The following is a 6,553-nucleotide window of genomic DNA, read 5'->3' on the forward strand; positions in this document are numbered from 1 at the left end:
AAAATAGTTTTATTGGCATGTCCTTTATATATCACACGATTCAATCATTCAGTTATATTAAGAGGAGTGGCTCAACCATCACCACAATCAATTTCAGAACATTTTCTCCTTGTATTCATTGCTATCAGCTTCTCATTTCCCCACAACCTCCCCTGCTATGCCCATAGGTAATTATTAATTCAGTTACTTTTCTCCGCAGATTTACCTGTCTTGGATTTTATATACAGAAAATCAAACAAAGCACAAACAAGAAGCAAACAACAACAAAACCCCAACAACAATGACAATACAAAATTGAGCAAAACGATAATCAAAATATAAAGCAGAAAATATTAAAAACAGAAACAACTTTAAAATGGGTCAGAGATCAAATGATAGGGTATTACATTTTATCCTAAATGCATGTGCTATAATCAACTTGCCAGTGGGTGTCATTTTAATGCTGGAAGAGTCTGAAGCACGTGGAACCAGCTGAGGAGGAGGAGGGGAGTGTAAACTCCATGTAGGAGACATGTGAATCAGTGGTGGCCAGAAAGCAGACTTCGTAGGTGCCCTCTTAGAAGGTCCTCAGTGACCTCTGCCTGCGGACAGTTAGTCCCCTCCCTTGTTGCAGATGGGTTCATGGAGCCGGTTGCTGTGTGATGAGCAGCCCTATGCAGAGGCCGGTGTGCAAGGAATGAAGGGTTCCTGCCAACACTCATTAGAGGATTTGAAGAGGATCCTCCAGCCCCATAAAGCTGTCATAAGACTAAAACCTCAAGCTGATGTTTTGATGACAACCCCCAGAGAGATCCTGAGCCAAACTAGGCTGGGAAAACACTCCTACAGTTTGGATTTACTGAAATTGAGCTAATAAATGTCTAATATTGTAGGCCACTAGAGTTATTTGATACAACAGGGTAATTAATAACATTTTAAACTAAGTTTATGATTTGAGACTCCCAGGAAATACACGTCGATGCTTAGCTGATAGATGTCTAATTTGCGGCCTTGACTTCTGAGTGAACAGAATATTTTCATGTCCTTTACTCTACAACTCCGTAAGCGACAAAACAACTTTTCCTGCATCTCATTATGAGTGATGGCTGATTTTTCTCCCCAGATATTTATTACACCGTGTATCAGCTATTTGGGACTTGTGCTAATAGACAGTAGTCCTCCATTTTGAGCAGGTTTCAGAGATGTCAAAACACAGACCTGTCAGGATACCCAGCCCCTGACAATATATCATGGGTTGTACAGCAAGAATATATAAAGATTATAGTAAAATCATAGAGAATAAGAGAAATAGAAGAGAGGGTAAAATGAAAGAGTCAGACACATTTTATGGCAGCATGCTCACCTCAGCCCCTCTTGGTGATCCACGTGGAGATTGGGTGAGACGAGGAGAGGGGAGGAGGGAGAGGGAGCCAAGGGGGAAGAGGGAAGAAGGGGAGCCCAGAGGAGGGAGAGCTTTATTTCTAACCAAGGCTTATATATACTTGGCAGGTATGCAAGCCCCTTGATTATAGGTAACCACATACATCACAGGAAGGGGTTGTACCATAGGCAATACAGGAGGGGGACAATCTAGATCTATACATGCAATACGAAGAGGAGGGATTAGGGGTACACATGGGACAAGATGGGCAGATCCTAGATTCAGGATGGCAGCCTAACCTTGGTTGTCATAGAGCTGATTTGACCACTTCTCTGGGCTTTCCATGGAAACAATCACTCTCCTTATCAGTAGGGTGTGAGTCCCATCTACCGGGGACCAGACAGTAGTCTGATTGCTCTGAATGGCTGATGCCTTTAGGAAGATCGTGTCTAAGCAGTTTGCTTTCCATTGTGCCACAATCATTTACCATGAGCGGCAAGCAGTGTCCTCGGTCTGACATATATTTGGGGGAGACAAGCTGGGGAAAAGGCTTTTTTGTACCCCACACAAACCCTTTGCCATCCATTCAATTCCGGCTCATTGTGACTCTAGATGACAAAGCAGAATCGCCCCTGTAGAATTTCCAAGACTGTTGGAATGGACACGATGGCAATAGGTTTGGGGTTGTTTTGGGTTTTTTTAGCTTTTATAAAAGGTGACAACCATAACTCTCACCCATGAGTAGCTGGTAAATTCAAAACATAGTTTATGATTAATAACCAAGTGCTTATCCATCGTGTGCCAAGGCTGTTTTCCAGGGTCTTTAGAAAGTGAGATAAAATAAGCCCATTTTGTCTCCATGAGCAAGAGTTTTCAAAGCAAGCACCAGGGGGAACTATGATGTTTTCCTTACATGTGTTCTCATTTCCTTTTAGATTTAAAAAATATGTGTCTAAAGAGTCCTTGAATGCTCTCCATAAGGTTTCCAGTGGCTAAGTCCTCTGAAGTGGACAGCCAATCGGTCTAGCCAATAGAACGTTCTTCATAGTCTGTTCTTAGTCTGGAAGCTCGGCTGTAACGTGCTCACTTTGAGTGACAGCTTCCAGCATCAGAGTAACCCACAAGCCACCACAGTACACAAGCCGACAGACAAGTGATGGGGGCAGTAAAAAAGGAGAAGGTCTTTTTGTTAGTCTGGGTCAACTAGAGAAACAAATCCAGAGACATTCATCTGAGTGTAAGAGAGAACTTTATATCAAAGAGAAAGCGTATATTAAGAAAGCATCGCTGACAAAATAATAATAATCTATAAATTATCAAGGTTTCGTGAGGGAGGGGGTAGTAGGGAGGAAGGGGAAAAATGAGGAGCCAATACCAAGGGTTCAAGTAGAAAGCAGATGTTTTGAGAATGAAGAGGGCAACAAATGTGCAAATGTGCTTAACACACAGTGGATGTATGTATGGATTGTGATAAGAGTTCTACGAGCCCCCAATAAAATGATTTAAAAAAATCAGATTGGTCAATATAAAAAGATTTGTCTCTTTAGAAAAAAAATTAAAAGGGCTTTTGATTGAAGTCTATATGCCAAAATTGGTATATAAAAAAAATGAAAGCATCCCATCCCAGATGAACTCCATAAGCCCAATATTAGCCCACCTGTCCAATACTAGTTCATAAATTCCTCTTTAGACTCACACAGCCATGCAATAATGTCAAATGCAGGAAGATCACAGGCCAGTGGGTGCAAACTCTTGCAGATCCGGTGGTGGTGGAAGTATCTCAGTGCCGGTGGGGTCTCCACCTGGCTACTCCAATTCCAGCGCTCTGGCTGCATCAGCATAGCTCCAGGTGGAGGGTCAGCAAGAAAATGAAGCCGAGAGTGTCTATGCCCCTACAGGGAGGAAGACCGGAGTTCCCAGAATCCTTAGGAGAAGGCCATGCCCACACAGAGACATCATTGGCTATGGCCTGATTGACAGACTAGACTCCACCCCTTCACAAGTTGACAGGAACTTATGTAGCTGCCAGAGTCTTCCAAAAGGTAGATTGGCACAGTGGGTGCAACAATCGACTTTAACATAAGAAAAATTGTGAGGGTGGCACAGGACCCGGCAGTGTTTGACTCTGTTGTACATAGAGACACTGTACTGGAACAAACTGATGGCATTTAACATCAACAGGTGTCTTGAATGTTTTCTGATTTTTATTTTTTGAAATACAATCTTGAAGTGGATTATAAGGTACTTTAATCAAAGTGCAAATCATATGATTATAGATCAGCATCCTTGAAGAGTTCTGTGATTCTTGTTCCTGAGAACTCCTGCCACTGAGCTGGAACCCTGAAGTGCTATGAGAATAATTGCCTCCCAGGCAGCAGGGACCATGGGGCAGCACCCAACTGTAACACTCCACTAGAGTGTTACACCGGATTCACTAGAGAAACAAAATCCAAAGACGCTCATATGTGTAAGAGAGAGCTTTATAGCAAGAAACAGTTATGTATCAAGAAAACATCCCAGTCCAGTCCAGATCAAGTCCATAAATCCAATACTAGTCCATAAGTCCCTCTTCAGACTCACGCAGCCACATGCAATGACGCAGAATGCAGGAGGATCACGGGCCATGGGTGCAGAATCTTGGGGAACCCATGGTGTTGGCTGTTTGGACCAGGTCCGTACCAGGCAGCCCTTGCACCAGCTTCTGAAGAAGACAAATAAGCTGCTGAACGTGTAACTTTTGCCTCCAGCATCTCACAGAGCTGATCTCCCCAGGCAGGGCTCACACAGCCCCCCCGCCCCCCGTCCCCGCAGCATTCCGGGAAGCAAGTTTGCAAAACACAAGGTGATTTGCCAACAGGTCATCTCCAGACCTGAAACTTGCATCCCCAGCGGAAACCTGCTAACACAGCACAACAAACCTCCCTTCCCCTTATTGGCCCACATGCCTTTGGCTCATACCCTGCATATGTCCCATCGCCCCAGTACCAAGTGTGACTTCTCTGACCTAACTCTTTGGGTTGTGGAAACTGCCCTGGGGCTCAAGATGTCCCGGTCCCTTTCTCTGCTCTCCCTTCCATCCCGGGAGTTCTTTCCCTGCCTCAATAAAATCCTTTTCTTTCACTTCTCATTTTTGTCTGAACCCTGTCTCTGTCCTGCAGCTCTGTCTCAACCTCTCCGTGGCTGTATCTCAGGGCTCGCTCATTTTGGTTCCACACAACATGTCAACAGGCAGGTGAGGCCGAGAGAAAGGGTATTCCCAGGATTCTCCGTATGAGGAGGTCACACCCACAAGGAGGCACCATCAGGCTGTGACATGATTGACAGGCTACCCTCCACCCCTACACTTTTCTATCTTCAAGTGGACATGAAAGTGTGTAACCACCAGAGTGCTGGAATACTCTGATGTGATTCTGAAAGTCCTGGATGCCAGAAATCCATTGGGATGTTGCTTCCAAATGAAGCAAGCGGTTCTGCAGGCAGAAGGCAACAAGAAGGTGGTCTTGGTATTGAACAAAATGTATTTGGTTCCCAAGGAGGTTTTAAAGAAGTGATTGGATTACCTTAATAATGAGCTGCCAACTGTGGCCTTCAAGGACAATACCAGCATCAGATAAAATATCTGAGCCATTGCTGAGTGCCAGTGGAGCAGGCGTTTGAATCACTGATGAAAATGCAAGGCCTATTTGGGGGCTGAAAACCTCATGAGGATTCTGGGGAACTATTGTCGTCTTGGTGAAATGTGCATCCACATCGATGTGGGGGTTGTGGCCCTTCCTAATGTCCGGGCAAGCTGTCGGATCAATAACCTGAAGCGCAGTGGTTCTTGCAGTGTGGGAGCTGCGCCAGGAGTCACCAAGTTCATGCAGAAAGTCTACTTGGCCAAGTTCATTAGGCTGCTACATGCTCCAGGTATTGCCTCAGGACCCAACTCAGAGGTGGGCACCGACCTGAGAAACTGCATCTGGATACAGATGCTAGCAGACCCTGTTGACACCCGTGGAGATGATCCTGCAATGCGGCAACCTGGAAGAGCTTTCCACGTAGTGTGGCAATTCTCGGTCCCAGACCACTGAGCACTTTTTGATTGTGGTGGCCCATCGTTTAAGGCAGAAAAGAGGAGGCATACCCAGTCAGGAACAAGCAGTCAAAGTGGCCTGGCTGATTGGATGAGTGGCAAGATCAGCATTTTTACACTACCTCCATCCACCCACACTTTGCCTACCCATCTCAGTGCTGAGATTGTTAACAAGATGTTGGGGGTCTTTGATATTGAAGATACGGAACAGGCTAATGAGGCACTATTGAATGCTTGGCCACTGGAGAATCTAATGAGCGGTTGGGTGAGGTGAACCCACTCAAAGTGGAGGTCAAGTAGTTCAATTCTCCAATGATGGAAATAGCAAATGCCATTGAACATAAAACCACCGTGTATAAGATGGACAATATCACTGGTTATCACACCAACCTAATCCCGCATCAGACGGGCTTGGCTCAACGAAATGCTGACCAGCACCCCAAGAATTGCACCATGGTAGACATCAGTGGATCACTATCCAATGCTGTAGAGGGTCATGGAAATGGACCCTTTATAACAGGGCATCTGACATCTGTCCTGAAGAATAAGAAAATGATATAGAAAGGCACAGATAAAATCACCAGTGAGCTCTCTGATTCCCTGATGTCTGCCAGAACCCTCTCTGACAACACTGATGGTGGTGGTGGTGACTGACGTCACCCCCAGCACCAGTGTCAGTGGGAGTGTACTTCTCTCTCTCTGAAGTACCTGCAGATTGAAAGAATCTGTGTCTGTCTGGGTAAACTAGGGAAACAAATCCACAGAAACTCATATGTATAAGTGAGAGTTTTATATAAAGGCTAAGGGTACATTAAGAAAGCATCCCAACCCAGTGCTGCCCAAGCCCTTAAGTCCAACATTTACCCAAATGTCTGACACTAATCTACAAAGTCCTCCTCAATCTCACAAAACACACACAATGATGCCGACTGCAGGAGGAAAGCCGAATCAGTGAACGTGTAAGTATCTCAGACCTGGTAGGGGTCTCCACAGGGCTGCTCCAGTATCCAGGGCTGCATCGGGGTAGGTCCATGTGGCTTCTCCTCAGGGATCTCTTGCAGGAAGTGAGCCTTGCTAGCTGAAGCAGGGAACTGGCTAAGTCAGCTGCACTCTGGTCC

General features: G+C 45.4%; 1 pseudogene; it reads left to right on the forward strand.

Annotated features, from left to right (window-relative positions):
• Positions 1–4,518: 4,518 nt before the first annotated feature.
• On the forward strand, positions 4,519–6,089 carry LOC101663288 (annotated as a pseudogene).
• The last annotated feature ends 464 nt before the right edge of the window (positions 6,090–6,553 follow it).

This window comes from Echinops telfairi, unplaced genomic scaffold (assembly GCF_000313985.2).
Source record: "Echinops telfairi isolate 266 unplaced genomic scaffold, ASM31398v2 ScPeMD7_140;HRSCAF=443, whole genome shotgun sequence".
Classification (NCBI taxonomy): domain Eukaryota; kingdom Metazoa; phylum Chordata; class Mammalia; order Afrosoricida; family Tenrecidae; genus Echinops; species Echinops telfairi.